The sequence below is a fragment of the Ovis canadensis genome, chromosome X (genome assembly GCF_042477335.2).
Source record: "Ovis canadensis isolate MfBH-ARS-UI-01 breed Bighorn chromosome X, ARS-UI_OviCan_v2, whole genome shotgun sequence".
Lineage (NCBI taxonomy): Eukaryota > Metazoa > Chordata > Mammalia > Artiodactyla > Bovidae > Ovis > Ovis canadensis.
The window spans coordinates 102,922,557-102,947,622 of record NC_091727.1 but is presented as its reverse complement, the minus strand read 5'-3'; the positions used below and the strand labels follow the sequence as shown (position 1 = coordinate 102,947,622).

The following is a 25,066-nucleotide window of genomic DNA, read 5'->3' as shown; positions in this document are numbered from 1 at the left end:
TTATTTATCCAACAATGCAAAAGTGACCAGAAAATGAAAATAGGCCAGCTAGACAATACTTTTTTGAGTTACTCTGTGAGGACTGGAGGACTTGGCATCAGACAAATGCACTGCATGTGCGTGTGCTTTAGTCATGTCCAACTCATTGTGGCCCTGCCAGGCTCCTCTGTCCATGGGATTTTCCAGGCAAGAATACTGGAGTGGGTTGTCTTGCCCTTTTACAGGGGATCTTCCCAACCCAGAGATCAAACCCGCATCTCCTGTGTCTCCTGCATTGCAGGCAGATTCTTTACCACTAAGCTACCAGGTAAAGCCCTGAACCAAAGGCAGAGGTAGCCAAGAAGAGTCTTGGACACTGAAGCGACACCTTAAAGCATCTCTATCTATAGTACAACGTAGTCATAAAAGGTAAGGAAGTCTATTTTAGAAAGGTTTCTTTAAAAAAAAAAATAAAAAAGAGTTAACATTTTGAAATTTTGGCCCTAACTTTGAGGTGTCAAAACTACCTGGGCTTTCCAGAATTCCCAAGAAATTTAGGACCTCATGGCTTCCCTAGTGGCTCAGAGGTTAAAGCGTCTGCCTGGAATGTGGGAGACCCGAGTTCGATTCCTGAGTCGGGAAGATCCCCTGGAGAAGGAAATGGCAAACCCACTCTAGTACTCTTGCCTGGAGAATCCCATGGAGGGAAGAGCCTGGTAGGCTACAGTCCTACCGGCCCCACTCCATGGGGTCGCAAAGAGTCAGACACGACTGAGCGACTTCATTTCACTTCAAGATGATATGCCAGACCCATGATTTGTTTATCAAACCACAACCAACACATTCATTACGCTCTGGCATATTGCAAAGAGTAAAGCATTTGGAGTCTGAAGACCTGGATTCCTATCTCCTTTGTTTCCTCCACTTACTGGAAGTGAAACCTTCGACAGATCTCTGAACCTCACACATCTCTAGTTTCCTATGCTATAAAATTAGGATAACAGTAATACCTACCTCACAGGGTTATGGGAATTAAATGTGCTTGTGCATATAAAAAGGACTTTGTAAACTGCAGAGACCTAAGCCAATAGAAGCTTTCTACTTTCCAGAAACTCCAAAATTCTTTAGATGTTACTCTGAACTTATAGGGCATGCCCCAAGATTACTTCAAAAAACATTGCTTTCATTTCCCTATCTCTAAGGGGTCTTGTTGATCCCTGACATATCTGGCCTTGCATATGGTGGTTTCTTACTCTGCTGCGCACATTAACGGTTAGGCTGCATAGTGTTTGAATCTGTTTCTTACACTAACACTTCCTGGCTCACAAAAGAAAAACACTGTCGATCCAACATTTCTATTGCACCACTTTCCCTGAAGGATTTCCACATGCATTCCCCACTGGGTGAGATGCAACTGCTATTTAACAGCATATAGCAACACTATGCAAGGGTCTGAGACAGGATGCGAGTGAGGCAATATTGTATGCTGCTGAAAGGACAAGGCAAGCCAGTGTCAACAGAAGCAATTACCAGATGTGAACTCTGGCCAAGGCGGTCTGGGCAAACTCTCCTTTAAGAAGTGCCATGGGACCTTTAATGCCCCCAAAGTCACTGCAACCTTGGCATCACATCTTATTCAAAGCAGAAATTTCTGGAGCCCTGACCCTTTGCATTTGCATCAATCTAGTTTTGACTGGGAGTCGGGGGACTCACATGGTTTTACTAGGAGATCTCCCCTGGCTATTCAGAAGGTAGGCTCTCTGGAAAATTCACTTCTAAATATGAACTTGGCATTATTTTGGAATGATTTAAAGGGATGATAGCTGGAATGGATCTGGACACAAGCCACAGTTTAATACTCCTTCCCCATGTGGCTGCCTTTCCTGCTTCCAGCATGCTGGGAGAGCAGTTGTACTCCAGTCCCACATGAACTTGGAATGAGCCAATTGTCCTTACTTTGTTCTCACTTTGACACTTATTTCCTTTCCAGTATAAGACAGGTGCACTGGTGCTTGTAGTGTAGGGCAATGGAAATATACTGGGAAGAATGATGCTCTAAAAGGCAATAGATGCCTTAGCCAACCAGATCCGAAGGGAGAGTAAGGAAGTTCACTCTAAGTGAACTCCACTCTCCCCAGGTCTTCCTCTCTCAGGTCTTCCTCTCTCAGGCCATCCATGACGACTTCCACGATGATGTCCAGAAAGAAACTCTACTAGGGGCAACATAAATTCACCCAGGGATCGTCTTTCAAATCTATTAAATTCTTGAAGGCAAAATAATAAGGATGTGTAAGCACCTGGTCATCAAAATGAGTCATTACCAGATATTTTAATTGAATCTATTTTCAATACAGCAGGAAGTGTCAAATATTTGTGTGTTCCTACATGACGAGAAGGGTTTCTGTCCCCTAGGGAGTCCAGATGTGTGTTAGACAAACTACTATTCTCACACCTTTACAAACACAAAGAAGGAATCTGGCCTACCTGCTTATTCCATTTTGTACTATGAGGTATTACTTTAAAAATGTGAACAGATCCTTTATTCATGATAAAACAGGAGAAAAACCAATCACTTGGAATTTATGATCAGTTAATTTTTTCATTCTCCAACCTAAAAATGAATTGATTGTTCCTTCACCCACCAGCCTTTTCTCCTCTGTTCCCCTTCCTTCCCATCCATTAGTGTTGATAAATGAAGTCTGTTTGTGGTTTGTGGCAGTGTTTACCTAGGAAGGGTGTGATATTTGAATGGGGTGGGGGATATACCAAGGCTTCAAGTTGGCCTCAAGAATAAATCACCAATAATATATCTTGTGCTTTCTTCCTCCCACTCCTCAGCTGGTGTCCATGCATACTGTATCATACACTATGTAGGTCTTTCTGTTTTCTAGTGTAAGTATATATGAAAACCTTGCCTCTAAATTTAATTGTGGATCCTAAGAGTAGAGGCAGAGTTCTAATACTGACTCCAAGGGACCTGGCTTCAAAGGAATGATATGGTTCAGATTAAAAAAAAAAAATCTGTGGTTAGACTTTTCTCTCAGGCTGCTAACTCAAGTTCATAACTGCCCAAGCCACACTTCCAGTGCGTCCCCCAACTCTTACAACCCTCTCCAGGTACCTTCACTAATTCCCGTCTTCCAAATACACCATACGGTTTCATACCCCCATGCTTTGTCCATGCTATACTCTTAGCCTTGTGTAACCTCCTCAGTTAAAATTCTATGTATGTTCCAAGAATCATCTCATACGTCATTTCCTTCACAGATTCTTCCCCAATTCCTGTTCAGTTCAGTTCAGTCGCTCAGTCATGTCCGACTCTTTGTGACCCCATGAATCGCAGCACGCCAGGCCTCCCTGTCCATCACCAACTCCCAGGGTTCACTCAGACTCACGTCCATTGAGTCAGTGATGCCATCCAGCCATCTCATCCTCTGTTGTCCCCTTCTCCTCCTGCCCCCAATCCCTGCCAGCATCAGGGTCTTTTCCAATGAGTCAACTCTTCGCATGAGGTGGCCAAAGTATTGGAGTTTCAGCCTCAGTATCATTTCCTTCCAATGAACACCCAGGACTGGTCTCCTTTAGGATGGACTGGTTAGACCTCCTTGCAGTCCAAGGGACTCTCAAGAGTCTTCTCCATCACCACAGTTCAAAAGCATCAATTCTTCGGTGCTCAGCTTTCTTCACAGTCCAACTCTCACATCCATACATGACCACTGAAAAAACCATAGCCTTGACTAGACGGACCTTTGTTGGCAAAGTAATGTCTCTGTAGCTGAATCTAATTGTTTCATCTGTGCTCCCACAACACTTTGTTTGGGCCTGTCTTAAAATCCCAATCACATTCTGCCTTGTATTGTAATTATCTGTGTCTCTGTCTGTCTCCTCTATGAGACTAATGACTTTTTGAGGGTAGAACTGTGTCTGATTCATCTTTGCGCCTCTACAGATTCCCAGGGCCTAGCCAAGTGCCTGGTACTCAGTGGCTAAATAAACAATAAGCATTTAGAATAGGAGCTCAAGTACTATGTGTTGATTTATTGAACTGTCTATGTCTTCTAGCTGTTAATCAAGGAGCCTGGCATAGACCACAAACCCAATACAGAACACAGAACATCTGTGTCAGAATAATTCCCCAAATTTTTAAATGTCAAATTTTTGGAAATTTGTTTGAATTCTTTTGCTTGCACGAAACCTTTGTGGGCCTGGCAGTTAATAGAAAAAAAAATCACTGACTTACCTCCAAGAGTTTTAGCCACAGAACATTTTGCAGACATTAAGAATGAAGGCTTCTGTTTAGGCAGTACTGGTTAATTTCTAACACAGAAAGTTATTTCTGGTCATAGTGTTAGGGCATAGATTATTTTTCACTTTTGTCAGCACTGTCATGCCCTGAACAAACACTGTTCTTTGGAGAGTCTGCCTTTCTGAGGGTCCCAAATAATAGGAACCCCTACTGAGGACATCCACTCCCCTTCAGCCTATCGGGAGCTGGGTGGGGTGGCTGGTGGTCTCCCTGCAGGATGTTCTTGCTGTGACCGCCAGAAGCTCCAAATAAATGACCTACAATCCTTCCCTAGAAAAAATTAGGGAAAAGTGCCTTGGAACATGCTCCACTGATACTAACTAAACAGGTTTGCCAGTATTTCTAGCATCAGGCCCAGTAAATCAGTGGGATGCTAGGTGTCGATTTGTGGTGGTTTTTTCCCCCCTTTCTGAATTCTAGACATCTTGGAATCTATGTCGTTGATATTCCAACACGCAAGTTATTATCATGACTAACACAGACAGAATTACCTGCTGCTGCATTCCAGGTTTGTTTATGTATGTCCCTGTCTAACCTGCTTTCTCCCTCCAGCTGTCTCAGTGTAGGGGAAATGGGGATTTCCCCCCTCCCCGCATCTTCTCCAACAACTGTGATGTCAAATGCAATTATTTGCAGAGGAATCTGCTGTGTGCATGGATGAAAGGGACACATGCAAATCCTCAACAAGAAAGGGAAATACCAGCTCTGGGGAAATATGTCCCAAAAGCATGCCGCTTGGCTCGGCGACTCTGCCCAAGGCCCCCTGTGCAGATATTAACAAGCTGAGCACAATATGACTTTAGGAATGCAAAGAAAAAACTGTTTAACAGTTGAAAAATCTCCTCCTCAATCTGAGGTCAACCCAGCTAATAAAAAAACTTCAAAAACTTCTGAAAAACCATGAATAAGCCCCAGATGTTCCCGTTCTCAGCTGAACTTTCCACCAAGTCGTTTCATACCCTCTAGTTTTCACAAGTAAAACTATTGCAACCTCTTGTGCTTTCCTATCTCTTTCCAAAGAAAATGGCCTCCAGTCAAATTCCTTCTCCCACCCACAGTAACTAATTGTCCATACTGTTATTCATATCTCCTTTTCTGAAGAAGAATTAAACTGGCAAGACCCCTTAGTGCAAGGGTGGGGACCTTTATTCTCCCAAGGGCCACTGACCCACAGAGGGGAAAAAAATCAATGGGGGCCACACACAAGTAAGAAACCACTTGATTTAATCTAGTTTGTATTTGTTTTTGTGGAATAAATATAAAATATTCACTTCATCTCCTCTAGAAAAATAACAGAGGGGGGAAAAAACTCCATTCAAAAGATATAATAAGTGGTTAAAATATAGTACAGGTCTATGCTATAGCAAGTCTGGACAAAGGTGGTTAAATAAAAAGATGCGGAAGGAGAGATAAGAGAAAAATTGGGAAAATAAGGGAAAAAATGAAAGGTAAGGCAAAGAAAGAAGCCAGGAGATTGTGAAAGGAAGTCGAAAAACAGATTCCGAGAGAAAGGAAAAGGGGGGAAAACAAGAGCTAGGCTTGGCAGACTCCCTAGTTAATGTCTCAGTTGCAGTAAACAGCTTGTACCCACCCCTGGTGCTCCCTGTACTCTGGGTATTAGAGTTAAGTTATCACCGGCCTTTGAAATCCTTATTAGCTTTCTAGCAGTTTCAGAAAAGTCCTCTCTGTGCTGAGAAACAGCTGGTCTGCTTTGATTTTCAAACTTCAAAGCTAGTTTTTGAAATAAAGATTATTTTCGCAAGAAAGTCTGAAGGTTTTACATGTGTGTAGAGGAATGAGTGAAAAATCTCTGACGTTGCAAAGCTGTCAGATGGCCTTATCTTTGGTCTCTGAGAGATTAGGGCTGTCTTATTTCATAGAGTCTGGATATTATATCTGGAATCGACATTTATTCCATAGATTTGAAAGGTTTTTTTTTTCCCCAAATCAAACTTAGTAGGGTTTAGCTGGATGCTGATGTAACAGACAACATGCAATGGAGACCACATACGCATCTCTGAGTGAAGTGAAAACCACCAGTGTCCATGGCTCTTTACTACTCTTCTCCCAGTGGAAGCTCAACTTCTGAATGTCTGCACCTAGCAACCTACTAAGAGAGATGTTGGTCCAAAGCTGCAATACTGTTTTTAGAGCTACTATATATGTGCTACTGTACCTTATTTCCAGAATATTTGGGATTACCCTCTGCTGATGGTGTATTAAAGGCAAAATATAACAGGAAAATGTCCAGAGAAGGGGAAGTAAGATAATAAAAGGTGGAGAAGAAAGCAAAGCCATATGATGACAGATGAAAATCACTGACACCCTGAGTCTGAAAAGATGAAGGCCAATGGGAAAAAATGAGAGAAATGCATATAGCTGTGATGGGTAAGGTAACCATAGTCTGTGTCTCAGAACACTGCTTTTTCAGATTTAAAGATGATTTTTAAAAAGTACTTGGGAAAAGAACAGAGAAGTAGAAAATAAAACGAAAACTATTTTACTACTAATGTTTTGATATGTAGTTTTACAGACGCTTTCCCCGTACATACCTTTATACGTGTGCTAATTTTTTGTTAAAATTGGATTGTACTTTAGTACTGTCTCATCACCTGCTTTTTGTACTTCACAGGATATCACGGATAGCTTTCTATCTATAACAAAATTTTAACAATATTTTTAATGGCTGCAGATTATTCCATAGTATAAAAATGGCATAGTTCACATAATTTTATTTTTCCATGCAAACACCACCATTGAAATATCCTTATACACACATCTTTGTGGACTGTCACACTCTTGCCCTGGCAGAAATTGCTACAGGTAGAGCTACTGGTTCCAGGCTACTTCCAATGACCTGCCATATATTAAGACTGTCTTAATGGTTCTTCTTCCCTTCAAAGAGTGGAAGAAAGATCACAGAACTTAGAGTAAATGCAACCATTTAGTCACTTAAAATCTGAGTGTCAATATCTTCATCTATAAAAGAGAATAGTAATGCATTCAGAAAACTAAGATCATGGTATCCGGTCCCATCACTTCATGGGAAATAGATGGGGAAACAGTGGAAACAGTGTCAGACTTTATTTTTGGGGGCTCCAAAATCACTGCAGATGGTGACTGCAGCCATGAAATGAAAAGACACTTACTCTTTGGAAGGAAAGTTAGTTATGACCAACCTAGACAGCATATTAAAAAGCAGCGATATTACTTTGTCAACAAAGGTCCGTCTAGTCAAGGCTATGGTTTTTCCAATAGTCATGTATGGATGTGAGAGTTGGACTATAAAGAAAGCTGAGCACCAAAGAATTGATGCTGTTGAACTGTGGTGTTGGAAAAGACTCTTGAGAGTCCCCTGGACTGCAAGGAGATCCAACCAGTCCATCCTAAAGGAGATCAGTCCTGGGTGTTCATTGGAAGGACTGATGTTGAAGCTGAAACTCCAATACTTTGGCTACCTGATGCAGAGAGCTGACTCATCTGAAAAGACCCTGATGCTGGGAAAGATTGAAGGCAGGAGGAGAAGGGGCCGACAGAGGATGAGATGGTTGGATGGCATCACCGACTCGATGGACATGGGCTTGGGTGGACCCCGGGAGTTGGTGATGGACAGGGAGGCCTGGCGTGCTTCGATTCATGGGGTTGCAAAGAGTCGGACACGACTGAGCGACTGAACTGAACCGAAATGAATGATAACCAGCTCACAGAATATTTGTGAGAAATACAACGGTCATGTAAATTAAAGAGCCTCATACACTTCAAAGCACTTTGTGTGTGTTAGTCTCTCAGCTGTGTCTGACTCTTTGTGACCCCATGGACTGTAGCCCACCAGGGTCCTCTGTCCACGGGACTCTCCAGGCAAGAATACTGGAGTGGGTTGACATTCCCTTCTTCACGGCATCTTCCTGACCCAGGTCTCCCGCATTGAAGGCAGATTCTTTACTATCTGAGCCAACAAGGAAGCCCCTTAAAGCACTTTAAATGCAGAAATTCTGATTTTCTTAACATTTTATATGAAAAATTTGGAGGCACTTTTAGGGAGTATATTCTCCTAGATGTCCCCCACACTAAGAGTGCTCAAAGAAACCTCTGAGGGCTTGCCATCATCCAGAACAGCATTTCTGAGTATCCAGACCTCAACTGTCTGCCTACAGGGGCAAGGGGGAACCCTTCAACCTAGTAGATGTCTGGCTGCCATATACCAAGATGGCATTTGATTCCCCAAGTTGTGTGCTATGTGGTATTCACCTGGTGATTATTTACCATTGTCTGCTGTACTGGGGAGAAAAGTTTATCATGTTTTCTTCCTCCTTCAGCCCTCTATAAATACACGCAGTTTGCGTGGGCCTGAATTGAACGCTCTGGCAAGAAACCAACTTTCTCAGGAAGAAAGAGATCAGTTGCATTACAACACAACTTGCAAATTCCTTTCCAAACTTCTGGTATTTTTGCTTTGAAAAAAAAAAGTGCTGCTGTTCATTATCACTAGCCAAAACCATTTATAGATTATGGAGCTTTTTTGATCTAGAAAGGAGCACATAGCAAGTATGGTTCTCAAGCCAAAGGCATTTATAGATTATAGATTTTTTAAAATCTAGAAGGAGCATATAGCAAACATGGTGCTTCTTAATTAGATGTTTTGAAACACCCAGTAGTACCAGCACTCAGCAAGTACTTGATAAATGCTATGTAGTCTTGATCACTGTCTTTCTCCAGGAGTCATCTTTTAACTTTCTATTAAAGACAGAATCATCAGTAAGGGCATAGAGAAAAAAAATCAACCTATAAGAAAAATGTTAACTTATGGAACATGAGAGTGGGTGGATAGGAAGATGAGACGCGAGCAGTTGTGGGCAAAGAGATTCCTCATCTCAGAGAAGGTAGCATGGCATAAGTGGGGGTCAAGTCCCATATTTGGGGGACTTATAAAAGGAAAGCAACAAGTATATTTGTGGTAGAGACAGAAGTTGCACAAATGGATCAACAAAAGAAAAATATAAAGTGAAATGTAAAGTCATATTGGAGACTTCAGTGCTATAAGAAAACAAAGATGTTTTAAAAAGAAAAGATTGCCCATCCCTAGAAGCCAAGGGCAGTGAGTGTCTCATTGATTTTTCTAGTCACTGTGCCCAGCAGGGGATTGGAAGTGAAGTAAGGCAGGCCTGGAGTAAGGGTGTTGGTATACAGATAGAAAAGGATCTCAGACAAAGAAGGTTACAAAGAATGACACGGAAGCACTTGGTGATTGACGGGCTTCAGGGAAGAGAGATCAGGACTAGATGACGCTGAGAGTAGATAAGATCACAGACCCATTTGTCTTCCCTTACAGAAACTATTTCCTATAGAAAAGCACAAGAAATATGTGTAAACAGGATAGATGATGATAAACATTTTGATCACTTGATTCACTTTCGTAGCCTGCAAATAAGAAAGTTTCCTACATATACCTGAGGCAGAAACCATTACAGTCTTCAGAATCCAGGAAGATGAGTTGAGAAATAAAACAAGGACATGAATTATAATTTCACCTTAGCTCTTCAAGCCTCAACAAGCTGAGCTTGAAGTAGAAAGGAGACAGCCAGAAAATGAAGTTCCTGTTACTCAGGCTCTGGCAGATAAAAGTAGGTTTCCCATCTCCTCTCAATACCGTATTTTAGAGAGACAGAGTAGGCATAGTAGGAGAGAGCAGGCCACAGCCTGGGGTCTCTGTCAAAAATCATTGCACTGGATGGGAACCATGGCATAGCCGCCAAATGAAGGTCAACAAAGGAAGACAGAACAGTGAGATCATGAATTGTCCAAGTTCTGCCAAGTTCTGAACAAATGGAATAGAGGACTCATGGGGTGGACACGGTACAATTCCACCATGTTTCTCAAGAAAGTGAAGAAAGAGAGATCTTAAATGTTCTCATCATAAAAAAGAAATGGTAATGATGTGGGAGATGTTAGCTAATGCTATGGTGGTCATCATTTTATGATATAGAAGTGTATCAAATCAACACATTGCACATCTTTAACTTTCACGATGTTATATGTCAATTATACTCAATAAAACTGGAAAAAGTAAAATAAAATTTTAAATTGAAGGAAGCACTATTCTAGATGGTTTTGGCAGATTTAGCATATCCTGTACATACTTTAAAGGTGAAACTGTAATGTAATATTAAATAATTTTTTTAATGCTGGAAAGCATGCCCCTGCTTTCTCTCTTTCATGCATGCACACTATCTCCCTATGAACAAAATACATTTGCCCTATCCCAATATTCCTTAAAGTCTCAACCCAATACAGACTCAACTCTAAGTCCAAAAATCTCATTAATCACCTTAGCTGAAAAGTCCCAAATCTCATCATCTCAATCAAGTACTAGTGAGACATTGCACATGGTCCATTCTAGGTCAGAATTTCCTCTCTGTCTGTGTGGCTGTGAAACTAGAAAGCGAATTTTCTGCTCCCAAAATTCCATGGTGAAACGCATAGGATAAAAGTTACAGACTCCCTACACTGGAGTTAAACAGCTGGTTCAAAAGCTGGAACAGAATACTTCACTAATTCACGCAATAAAAAGTCATTGCTTAAGATGTGCCAGGCACTGTTCTAGAAGCAGAAGATACAGTGGTGAGTGGGGCAGATAAGACCCTACCCTTATGGAAGTGCTATAAACAAGCTTTTACACTGCCTGCCTTCTTTGTATCTGCTCTGACCAGCAAGGGCACAAGAGTGCTAAGGTGGAGAGAAAAAGTGGTATCGAGTGCCTGCCAGCCAGCCAGCCTCAGCGAAAGGTCAGGTCAGCTCAGCTCATTGTTAGCAGACATTTGAGTAAAATGAACAAGCAGGGCCCTATACTTTATAAAGTGTATAAAGTTCTTGAAGCCCATTCTAGGGAAACAGCAGAAACTATAAGTAGCTGCCATAATTAGAAAGACATAGGAGTTGGTAACAAATGGGAAAATGTGTTTTAAGGAGGTTGGAGAAGGCGAACAGTCACCGCTTCCCTCGGGTTCCCCCCTCTGCTCTTTGTGAGGCTGTCACGAAACACAGTCATCTCTCCAACACATCTAAGCACCCACGGTGGCAGCTGAAGAAAAACCACTATAATCTCTCTCACTCTTTCTCACAGTTTTGGTAATTTTTGAGGCTTCGGTGAATGGATGACGCTCAACATTCAACAGCCAAGGAGCCACTTTTAATTGGAATCCTGAATAAAAAAGTGTGTAACAAATTGATTAAAAAGTAATAGTTAACACATTCACCAGGGACTCGAAATACTCTATTGTGAGAACTTCTATTTCAGGTTCAATGAAATACCAGAATTAAAAATAATTTTTTTTTTTCTGTGAGACCTGAGTTAGGTACTGGTCTGCTGTGAGGTTACACATGCTACCTTCACTCTTGAAGCCTGAACCAATGCATGCTCCAGCCTCCCTATCTCCTGGCTAACAGCCAGAAGATGACTGGCTCGACTAGGTACAGAGCAGTTTTCATCCCCTGAACTGTGTGGAAAGGAAGGTGAATGATTTTTAGTAGAAAGCTTTGCATCTTTGCCTCGTGAACCTGAGCAAGCTTAACTGAACTCTTTGCTTCCAATTTCTGATGTCCAAGCCACCCTTCATGCTCCTCATGGAGTTAACATCATAAAACACTGACCTGACCTCGTCACTCTGGCTCCAGCCCCTGCACTAGCTCAGGGAATATTGGTTTATTAAACAGGTAGTATTGGTTTATTAAAAAGTCACGTGGAATAGTGAAATTTACAATCCCCAAAGAGTTCTTCTGAACCTTTAAAGAGAATAGATAGTATTTCTCTAGCTACTTACTTGCATGGCCCCCCACCCCAACTTCCACTGCTAACAGAGGGAAATTCAGATTCTCTATACTATTCATGACCCTCCCAAATTCTGCAGTATACCATCTTTTCAGTCTCATCTCTCACTACTTACATCCTCTTCCACTCTAGCTATCAATGCACTTTTATGTCTTTGTGCCACTGTGCATACCATGTTTCTCTGCTAGGAAGATCCTTCCCACCAACCTCTATCTGTCAAAATTCTCCTCATCTTTCAAAGCCATAAAGGCTTAAAGGCTACCTATTTTTGAAGTCTTGAAATTAATCCTTCCCTTCTCTGGGTGAGCAGAGTACTTGGTTTATATTTGTCTAGTGACACTTACACTATGCACTGGATTATAGTTATGTAGGTATGTTTTCATCACCCTCCTTGAAAGCAAGAATTGGGCTTAAACTTATTCCTATATCCTTGTCCACAGCCCCTACCTCCAGTACATAGAGCTGCTCAATAGTGAACAAATGAATTCAAATGATAATGATACACATATATGTGAGAAGTCTATACAAGGAGGAGGAATTCTCTATATCTTAACAACAGAGCCCACCAGACTCAGCATTGCACATAAGGTGTGCATTCAATAAATAAGTGCTAAATGAACAGTGAGGAGATATATATATATATATATTATATATATTATATATATATATATATATATAATATAAATTATATATATGTTTTACTTTTTTTCCTGATTGAGTTTCATTTTGAAAAGGAGTCATAGAAGCAATCATGGTTTAACTGATTTCCAAGAACAACAGATAAGAACAAAGACTGTTCATCCAAGTAGAAGCTTAGACCTAAGCTCCCTCTCAGCCTCTTACAATAAACCTGTAGCTTTAACAATAATTGGTACTGTGGGTTATCAGACTGCAATTATTGATCAACCAATTTGCTACACTAGCCAGGGGAATGACATTCTGTAAAATAGAAACTAGCAATAAGAAAACTGCTCCCTACAGGGACACCCTTATCATATACTTGGGTCTGGCGAACAAAGGCAACAGCGCCACTGGACTCTGGTCTGGAGATCCTTCAACTGCCTTCAAGAATCCATATGCAGCTATAACAAACTGCCTCTAGCTTGGCTTAATCTTTTGTACCAGCCCATTAATGAGTCTGGATTCCTTCCCCATTTTCCATGGTATCCCAGGCAGGGATAAAGGCTCAGGCAGCAGGGGGCAGCTCTCTTTTTGCCTGACAACAAGTGGCGGCTGGTCCCAGCGTGTAGCTAACAAATTCCATGGTTCTTAGATGGCAGAGCCCATGGAAGGGGTCTTGTCTGCCTTAGACTCTGCAATGCAAAATTGAGCTTTGGGAATCTGGGCCTAGGCAGTGTTCCTGGCATTTGTGACATCACCCCGACAGCTGAAAGTGATGATGTCTCAAGAAAGCTCAGTAACCCCAAGCCCTGTGAATTCTTTCTGCTCTGTCGGCATGTGAAATACACACACACACACATTCATGAACATATTATATGCCACTCAAAATCATTCTAAATACCTCCTGTGAGACATCTGCCAATAAGGATAACATGTCAGCCGGGTTTTAAATATAGGAACTGCTCACCATCTTCAACCAGAGAGCAAGATGTTCAAAAGGAACGCAGATTAATTTGCCCTGAACTTTATAGCTCTGAAGTCTTTTCACTTGATACCGTCCTTCCATGAAAGGTCCTGGTGGGGCTGAAGATTAAAATTAAAATCGGACTTCTGGATCATGGTCTCTAAGTTATACTCTAAGGATAGCCTGCCTATTTATAGATCCTCCACTTCAGGGCAGAGTTCAAACTTGGAAAAATATGAGGAACTTAATTTAAACACATGCTCCTTCATATATGTGTGTGTGTGTGTGTACATACACATATGAACATATTAATACATATGTATGTATATATAATTTTTAAATTTATCATCTTCATTTTCCATTCAGTTACCTTGAGCCAAACTGAACATTAGTTAAAAAATCTGTCAAGGAGCTAGACATATTTTTCCATGAATCTTTATGGTTGAGATAATTATATTTAAAATCATTTAAACAATAATTCAACCTAGAAAAGTTATAGTTTCTACATTCCAAAAACTGATGAACTGAGGCACAGTGAATCAAGTTACTTAAAAGGCTACCTGTGACTTTCCTTTATGTTAACTCTTCAGACTATCATAACATGAAGAAAAAGTAGCTATAATTTATTGCAAGGGTCCTCATCCTCCAGGCCACGGACCCGTACCTCCCATCATATCAGTGGCAGCATTAGATTAGAAATAAAGTACTCATGGAGATGACCCTGGGGGATGGGATGGGGAGGGAGGTAGGAGGGGGGTTCTGGATGGGGAACACATGTGTGCCCATGGCTGAGTCATGTCGATGTATGGCAAAAACCACTACAATATTGTAATTAGCCTCCAATTAAAATAAATTAATTTTTAAAAAGAAACAAAGTGCTCAGTAAATGCAATGCACTTGAATCATCTCAAAACCATTCCCCGGCAATCCCGCTCCATGGAAAATTGTCTTCCATGAAACCGGTCCCTGGTGGCAAAGAGGTTGGAGACCAATGATTTACTGTGCTACTACATGTATTATCTCTAACACTTCTATTAAATCTTCAAGATAGATTGCAGTATAGCTATTTCACAGATTAGGGGACTTGAGGTACAAGGAGGTTAACTAATTTGGCCATAAGCCAGGCAATCACAAAGTGACAGATCTGGGACTTAAACATAGATCTACGTTCGGTTCTAAAGCCTTTGTACTTTCCCCCAAACTAGATTATATAGTGTTGTGGCCCTCCAATTTCTCATTATGACTCTAAGTCACATACCAGTAAGACTTTACAACGGAAACAGGTAGTATTGGTTTATTAAAAACTCATGTGGAATAGTGAACCTTACAATCCTCAAAGAGTTCTTCTGAACCTTTAAACAGGATAGATAGTATTTCTCTAGCTACTTACTTGCATGCTCTCCCTCCTCTACTCCAACACATATGTATATATTTACCTGCCTCCGTTCCCCCCACCCCCCAATAATGGCCACAACATCAAAACAGTGGCTAAATCATGTTTGTGAATCTTCATGTAGTACGTCCCATTTCTCCTTGAAACATTTCACCTTGCTAGTTTTCTCTGCCATTCTATCCTACTGAAGATATTTTGAGATCCTGATTGTGTGATCTATGCATCCGCTAACCCCATCTAGCTTCATGCCATCACTAAATATTAGAAGTATCTCTTCTTTGTCTGTAGTAAGTCACTGGTAAAACTTTAGGCAGTAAAGGTCAAAGCAAATAGCTAAAAGCCTCTCTCCAGGCTAACATTGACACATTAAGAAAATACTCTTTAGGAATGATGCTGAATTAGCTACACATTCCCCAAACCATATGATTACTTAAGCCAACATTTTGTGTCACTTGTTTAAGAATGATCATAGGAATTTCTGTCGAACACTTTGCTGAAATACCATATCTATATCACATGTACCCATAAGTAAGGGGAAGTGGTCTGATTTGTTCTGAGTGAGCCCAAAGTGGCTCCTAGTAACCATCACCATGGTATCTGGAAGCTCACAGTCTCCAAGATTCTGGTCTAGACTTCGGGGAAGATGTGATACCAGGTTCCCTGATGTGTGGTTTCCACAATCCAACTGCCCCTCCTTATTCAAGGTGAGGGTAAAACTTTGTGCCTGTCTCCAGTCTTTTGGCTCTTCTTCTGCTGTGATGACTCAAAATTTGCTAATAGTGATACCATGAGAATAACCAGAAGACTCTTCAGGTTATCATGGGATATAAACTGATCTGAACTTGGGCATCATTATCTAGGACTTATCACAATGGCAATTCTCTTAGCTGTTTTTGGTCTTGTCAACTGCTTACCCATAGTGCACTGATGAGCTAGCAAGATATGGACTATGAAGTAAATAACACAGATCAACTAAACAAATAAGACCATCTTTAACTATATTAGGAAATTATCCAAGAAAATGAAGTACATATGAATAATAACACAATTTTTACTTTGAATATTAATTACAACTCTGCTGGAAATATTCCATTCAAAAATTGCTATGCAAAATTACCGTGGTTGCTATCTAAAGAAAGCATATAGTTAGGCACACAGAATTGACCCCATTATTATTACTTTACATTCACTAAATACTAACACTGAGCCTACACAGAATGTGGAAACATCCCTGGCCATATGTCAAATAAGCTTACAGTTGAAGGTTAGGTCTCAGTGTGTGCGTGTGTGCTAAGTCACTTCAGTCGTGTCTGACTCTGCGACCTATGGACTGCAACCCACCAGGCTCCTCTGTCCATGGGATTCTCCAGGCAAGGATACTGGAGTGGGTTGCCACGCCCTCCTCCACGGAATCTTCCAGACCCAGGGATTGAACCCATGTCTCTTAAGTCTCCTGCATTGGCAGGCTGGTTCTTTACCACTAATGCCACCTGGGAAGCCCTAGGTCTCCATAACCATGGGTATAAAGGAGTAAGGCCAAACTTTTGGTTGAGCCAATTAACATAGGGCTGCATCCTGCGGCAAACGTATCTGCTGTCTATTCGGAAGTCAGTTTTATTACCATTGAATTTTGTCAAAATCCTAATGACATGGGCAAGGAAAACTTTGTTTTGGTCTTTCAGCTTCAAAGAAGATACTTTTGGCTCACCAATATGAGAATAACGGGCCTTCCAATGGGAATATCATTTCCAGTAGGAATAACGTCTCCACCAACCCATTCATACTTTCCATATTGTCTCCATTTTAACTAACAGTTCATTTTAGGAATGGCAGATGGAGATTGGAAGGCATTCTGTGACTGCCTTGTGTATTGTAGATACTTAGTACATTCACTGAGTGAATGCTCACATGAAGAAATGGCTCCATATGGGATTAAACCTTTAATATTAGCTTCAAGGGCACTCTGAGACTTTTTATTGTTTTAGCAGTTGAAGCCCTTTGTTTAAGTGAAATCTTATTTAGAAGACCCATATGTAAAGCAGATTTTAGACACTCTGGTTAAAATAGGAATGGGGGACGCAGAATTACCCCCACAGCACGTTTCCCACATCTCTACTCTCCGTGGAACAGAATCTGAACACACTGCCTTGACAACTGAGCTAACTGGCACATAAGCCCACTGACTAATATGATGCTAATTTTGCCATTCTGGAAGGAGGGAGAAGCACTGGATAAATCATTATAGGGTACCCAGGAAGGTGGAGGAGTTGAGATACAAGCATGAGAGTGAACAGATGACTAATGACTAATCCTGAATGTGGACAGGAGCCCAAGTCAGATTGTGTGAGTGGGCATAAAACCATGAGCAATAGGTCCTGCTGACTCTGCCTGGTTTGGGTCCAGTGATCCCAGCAGAGAGCCCCCTGCCCTGGCCCCGAGCCCATGTGCAACCACCGCTCACTGGGTTTAATGAGGCAGGAGGCACTGAGGCGTGCTTGTTATGACCAAACACTAGTTAATAGATATGACAAGAGATAAATAATTAGCAAGTTCCTGTCTCTTGCTATGCCCATTTTTGTTCCAAAGATGAACTGCTTCAGTAGGGGCTTCTGCTGTGGTTGGGAGTTCTGTGTAAGAAAATGTGCTTGTGTGTCTACAAGCATGTTTTGCATTACACAAGAGCCTTTGGAAGCAGAGCAAAGGCACTACAAACTATCAATCTGTTTGTTCCCCAGGCCCAGCTTTGTCATTTACTAGCAGTGTGACTTTGGACAAGTCATTTCTCTCTCTAGGTTTTCATTTCCTCGTCTATAAAATCAAAGGGCTGGACCTTATGACCGAAACATCCCTGCCAACTGTAACAGTGCACTTACATAACCCTCTTCTTTAGCACAAAAACTGGTTAATATTGTATGTGAAAAGTACCTTAAATTAAATCAAAGTTCATAAATAAATTTAGGGTAATAAAGATTAACTTCTTTGAATGAACTGATCTATAAAATACTGTGGAGAAGGCAATGGCACCCCACTCCAGTACTCTTGCCTGGAAAATCCCATGGACGGAGGAGCCTGGTAGGCTGCAGTCCATGGGGTCGCGAAGAGTCGGACACGACTGAGTGACTTCACTTTGACTTTTCACTTTCATGCATTGGAGAAGGAAATGGCAACCCACTCCAGTGTTCTTGCCTAGAGAATCCCAGGGATGGGGGAGCCTGGTGGGCTGCCGTCTATGGGGTCGCACAGAGTCGGACACGACTGAAGTGACTTAGCAGCAGCAGCATAAAATACTGTATATGAGGGACTCTTCTGTATATGCCACTATGTTAGGTGCTATAGAAAACAGAATTGTATGCATGATCTCAGACTTAAGGAGCTGACAATCCAGCGGCAGGATACATATATGTTCATAAATATATCAGGATAAAAGTTGTCTCTGAATTTCCGAATAGTATTTGAACATACATACACCAATATACTGCTTATAATACAGGTTTACGGGGGTAGAGAGCAATCATTTGTAAGCATTTATTTTTGCTGTGTTGTATTTGGCCAGCAGGTAGATGTAAATAAGAGACTCTATGGATTTCATAGATATTTTGGAAATATATTTTGAACTTTGTAAACTCAATAGCCTTTATAGTTTGATAGAATTTCCTTTTCATATGTAGAACTTGTCTTTCCATAGCTAACACTTCCAATGCTGCTGCTGCTAAGTTGCTTCAGTCATGTTCGACTCTGTGCGACACCATAGACAGCAGCCCACCAGGCTCCGCCGTCCCTGGGATTCTCCAGGCAAGAAGACTGGAGTGGGTTGCCATTCCTTCTCCAATGCATGCAAGTGAAAAGTGAAAGTGAAGTCACTCAGTCGTGTCTGACTCTTAGCGACCCCATGAACTGCAGCCCACCAAGCTCCTCCACTCATGGGATTTTCCAGGCAAGAGAACTGGAGTGGGGTGCCATTGCCTTCTCTGAACACTTCCAATACTTCTTACTAAAAGAACCTTATGAAAGAGTATAATACTGCAATGAAAAAAGATCATGTATTTCCTTTCACTGATAAGCCACAATCACCAGCAAATGTTGTTGCTATCAACATTTTGGCTTACCACTCTTGACTCATCTTCTGCTTTTGAATAATTTAACTTAATGGGCAAAGATTAAAATACATGACCCAATTTAAGTATCTTTAATCCTGTATCCTGTAAAAAACCAAATAGTTCATTTTCAAGAAATTTAATATGAAATACTTGGGAATTCATCTTGCTGCAGTATTAAACTGTACATAGTAATTAAGATATTAAAAACACATGCTCCCCAAAGCCATCAGACATTGTAATTATTTTTTAAGCCATTAAGCAAAATGACAGAAGATTTTTTGATGATAAATGTGTTTTGGAATGCATCAGCTAATTCCCTTTTACTTCATGAAATCATGTTTAGCTCCACAGAGTCTAGGTCTGGTATTTGAAGACCAACTTGCATTGTTCTTTTATAACTCAGAAGTCATTCATTGGCTGTTGTTAACATGCCATTGTAGATGCTATGTCTTTCACACACACACATTCTGACTCCATATGGAAATGGCAATTATTAGAGTTCTGCTACACTATTTGTAGTGAAGAAGTGTGAGAGACACTGGGACATAATTTCATTTGGAAAGGCCTTTTATTTAAATTTGACTCTCAAAAGGTTTCTCCTTTGGTTTAGAAATTTTAGATCAGTGTTACCTTTTCTAGCAACCACTGGAGTAGGCCAGCATTTTATGACTCTCACTGGTTTTATCGTGAGAAAGTTACTCAAAGAATTTGTGATCATGCTTGAGATTCATTTAAAGATTTTTAAAACTTATATGCTAAGGTATGCCCTGGGTACTTTTCTGACATGTAACAACTTTATTAATTAATTTATTAAACTTGCAACTTTCTATTTCAAAGTCAGTGCCTTTTCACGATACCAAAATAATCTGTCAGGTATCTTAAAAATACTTTTCAGGTATTTATGAAGAGGGATGGAAGTGGAGACATTCCACTGTCTGCTCAACATTTAAAATTTTCTTTGGCCATTTAAAATCATTTTATGAGTTAGAGATAGCTAATAGAAAGTTTGTCTGCTGTCTATGTCACAAAGTGCCTCAGTTTCCACACCATACATAATTGTGGTCAGTTTTCCAGGGCTGTTCCCAGTGGACACTTGGTAAACAACATGCTTACTCTCTCTGCTGCCTATTTTAGAGCTTCAGACCATACACATTACTACATTAGGGACTTGGAAATCGTTAGACAAATTAAGGAGTTTCTGCTATTTGTACTTCTTTCTGCACATCTTTTATATATGGATCACGCTAACCATAGCAAGGCATGCTGTGTCTTCAAAGACATAGAAGGAAAGAGCACAGAGGCTGAAATCAGTCCCCCTGGATTCTAGGTCTAGTTTGACCACTTACTATATGAAGGTCACTTAGATGTCCAGTGCCCATAGGTTCTTCATCTGGTAAATCTAGGTAATAATGTCTGCTTCTCTGAGTCACTGTGAAGATCAGTTTATGTAATGTTCATGAAAGAGCTTTACAAACTGAATTGTGCAGCGCAAATTGATGGCAGAATTATTATCATTCATATGGAGTCACATGGCTAACAAGATCTGAAGACAGATCACCTATCTGGTTCTGGAGGAGGGTGATAAATGCACAATGTTTTTGTAGTTTAATGTTTTCATGGCCTAATGAGAACAAGGCAGGAGAACAGAAGAATTGGGTAGGGGGAAGGGCAAGTTTAAGTTCCATCTGCCCAGGCTGGAAGACTGGTGGGAAGGGAAGAATCTCTGAAAAGATGAGAGGTTACAAAGTAGAAAGGGGTGACCTGGCAACAGGGTTTTTAAAAAAGAGTGGCAGGGCAGAGAATAAAGTCACAAGACTTGCTCACAAGAGGGTGCTGGGTTAAAGCCTGACCTTGAGCCACAAATCACTGAATCACACGGCTGGAAGGAATCTTAAGAGGCCACCTCGTCCACACCCCCACCATTCAGCAGGACATTTCAACCATCCCAAACAGATGAGACTATCCAACTTTGAATGAAAAGCTCTGACACCAAATGAGCAGGTATTGACTGCTCTGGCTTCAACTGTTTCTAACAGGCAGGAAAACAATTTCTGGAATTCCATTTGAACCCGAACTAAAACTGAGGGAAAATAATAAACAGCTAGGTTTTTCTTGGAAACAATAGCTTCTGTAGTAGTTTAAGGTTTGCAACATTAACGCTAACGACACAGCGACTCTTAGAAACTGTTACCAACAAACTGAGTTAGAGGACACATAGGTCACAGTGGCCTATGGGTAAGAGTGTATCATGATCATTCTTGGTATTTGTGGGGTCTTCTCTCCATGCAGGAGCCTTGAAGCAGGATATTAAGAAAAACACAATTTTTCTTTTAAAGCAACATGGCCCAGCAAATTCCAGGACTGACACTGAGGACTTAAGAGTTCAATTCCTCTCCTAACACAAGACAATAAATCCTCACACACAAATTAGAAACCGAAAAGGAAATAAAAGGGTCCTCATTTCCAATCGTGGGAATGTTACACAAGAACTCTGGTTTGGAAGGAGGAAGGGAGGACATTCCACACCTGCAGGTCTTCCCAGGAAAGGGGCCCCGGGCCTGACCCTGAACACGTCCCCTCCAGGTTACATCGTGGGACTGTCAATACGGAAATAATGTTACGTTACTCCCTCAGTGAATATATTATTTCAAATCCTATCAACAGCAACCATAACTTGAAAGGAGGCAGCTGAGAATTTCCATGGAAGAAAGTGAAGAGGTCTTTGGGGACGTGCTCATAAACGGCCTAGCCACAGTCCATCTGGAGGGACACACATGGGCATGCATGCATAGACAAAAGCAGCTGTGTACTTACAGTTGCATATGTTGGAGCATCCTACTGTAGTTCAACAGTTGCAGCACCAAGCAAGGAGCTTAGGAAAATCACATACTCCTGGATTCTCCACTCACTTACACGTGAACTGAGGCAAGTTAACTTGATTCTACCTCCTCATCACTATAACTTTAGGTCAACTGTAGCCAGGCATTCAGTGAATCCAGATGTTTGGCAGTGACTAGGAAACAACATCTGGATGATTGGTTGAATTTTCAACTGAACTTACTGGATGTTTTGGCAGCATGCCCACACAGCCCTTAATGGCTTTCTGCCTCAGTTTCCCTAGCTATAAAAAAAGGTACAAACATTATCACTTACCTCCCAGGAGGCAGTGAGGATGAAATAATACCCAAGGGTAACAATGAGTTCCTGAAAAGAATGATTCTTTGACAGTACTGTATCTTATACAATTCCAGGCTGGATATTTTTTTTTCTAATACGAGCAGTTAAGACTTTTAGGACATAAAAGCACTTTGAAATATGGTTCAATGCTATACAAATACAACACATTATTATCATCATCATCATCCCATTCTTCATTATGACTTCCCTAAAGTGTCTCACTTTCAGATTGAACCATGGCCAAAATATGAATTTTACTGAAGGTCTGAAAGAAGATATGTTTTGGCCACGTAAAGCAATACAGATGAGACAAGAAAAAACCAGCGTGGGTGTTTGGAGCCCAACCAATTTTAACAGCTCAACTTAAACAGGTAAAACTGGTCTATCAATGAGAATTAATTGGTTGCTCAATGGTATTTATAAAGGAACCAAAAATGTCCACACGTATGTCCATGGCAAAGGTAGGAGAAAGTAATTATAATGGTGACCTTTCCGACACTGACAATATACACCTCCCTACCTATAAAGAGGCTTCACCTTTTGTGGCTGAAAGTTAGAAGGAAGAGAAAGAAGGAAACAACATGGGAGAGAAAGATGTATCAAAGGGATCTCTTTGATCCACCCAAAATTGGGGTTGCAGAATTAGACTGGGAAAAAGTATTAGAATACTGTTCTCTTTCAGACTCACGCAAGTCCTGACTACAGAGGGCATCCTGACTATAGTAATCACCTTAACTGTGTCATGCACATGCAATTATGTGTGTGTGTGTGTGTGTGTGTGTGTGTGTATACTTGCATATATATAAAATGTATAATTATACATAAATTTTATATAATGGGATATGAATATAGATACATAGATATAATTTCTTATACTCACAATAACTTTGTAAGGAACTATTTTGCTAACTCTAAATACTACAGATGAGAAAACTAAAGCTCTGAGAGGTTGAATGACTTGTCCAAAGTTATGTATCTAGTAAGACCCACAGTTGAATTGGGATCCACGTGGATTCAAAGCCCATGTTCTATTCACTATACGACATGGTCTCCCAGAGCATTACTATTAAACACCCAAAGTCTTTACTGAGGGGCTTGCTATAAATAGTCACTTTTAGTGACTGCCAGATCATATGCTCTGATGCAGCTTTCCCTTTTTACAGGGTGGGGCTCCATCCACAGGTCTTTCCCTGATATTTCTTACGAAATCCTTCTCACAGTAGCCCAGCCCAACTCAGGCCTAAGCAAATCACCCCAAAACTGATGAGCGACAACCCTGTCTAGCTCTTCTTCATTATTGGCTGCCTTTTCTTTGTATTTAAACATGTGTTTCTCCTCCAAGGAAGGTATGAAAACAGGCCAGACTCCTTTTGAATCCTCAAACTCCCTGGCACCTGGCTGAGCACATAGTAGGTATTCCTTCACGTCTGGTGACCAAAGACATCTGTTGACACTATTCTTCATTTAAAAGGAGGGGCACAGAGATGGAGCCTGAGGTTCTGGCCTTACCAGTGCTTGGATCTAACCAGTCGAGTGGAGTCACCCAGACACATTTGGTTTGAGATAATTTAGAAATAATTCAAAGAAACACTGCCTTTGTCCACAGGTAAAGCACATCATCAGCAATGGGAGGTTTACACTGTGCTCCGTATTCTTCAGAGATGTGTTTTGAAACATCCTGTATGTAACCAGGCTTTATAGAACTTAGTGAGGTTGTGAGTTCACCAAAAAGAAGGCTCTGTTATGCAAATACTGCCACTATTCTGTGCTCAGAAGCAGTAACAACTAATTATTAAGTGCTCACGGAGAGCAGAGCACTTTATTAGCCTCTGGAGGAATCTCACTCAAAAGCGTAGTAAATACTTTCACAATGCCATTCGCCATGAAATATGTCACTATTAGGAAGCCGTTCCAAACATTTTTCCTAAAAACAATAAAGATTTCACTGCTAAACTTCACAGGAAAAGACAAAATCATGCCAATGTCATCCTACAGAAGCCTCTGTCCTTGCAGGAGTTTAATTTCATTAAGTCCTTCCTCAGCTATGAATAGAAGTCAGCGGTGCCAGGGTCCTCCCACCCATGGACCATAGGGTAGGAACACTGCCACTCTGGTATCTGGTGGCATTTTTGATGGCATTTTTTAAACTGTGGCCACAAAGCAATCACAAGCAGATGGTACAACTAACTTCTATTTGTGTCTCAGTTACTAAACTCCTGAGAAGAAAAACTGTGTGGAAGTCAAGGGAATCTGTGGGTGCTCTGTGCATGGCAGTGACTCAGAAGTTGGCATGGGTGCAGTGAAGCTGGTCCTCTCGTATCTTGCTGGTGGCAGTGAAAGCTGTCACATCCCCATTGGACAGCAGTTTGGAAACACGCAGTAAAATGCTCATATCCTTTAACCCCATAACTCCAGTATGTTAACAAATTGATCTAAGATCAGGAGACAGCACTATGCAGGAGGTCGCCTTCTTTAATAGTAAAAATTTGAAGCAATCTGAATGCATAGCAAAAGCAAATTAATTATAATTAACACTCAAAGGAATCTTTCGGGGCCACAAAAGATGATTAGAATGCAGATTTGTGGCAACATGAAAACGTGTTTCCAATACAGTGTTAATTTTAAGAAGCAGAAATCACTAATATACTTCCAATTATGTAAAAAGCCTATGTGTGATTTTCTGACCAAATGTTAAAAAAGAATA

General features: G+C 40.9%; 1 protein-coding gene across 1 annotated transcript in view; it reads right to left on the bottom strand.

The window, feature by feature from the left end:
• GPC3 (glypican 3) overlaps window positions 1-25,066 on the bottom strand; it is a 456,698-nt gene that overhangs the window by 94,751 nt on the left and 336,881 nt on the right. The window lies entirely within an intron of this gene.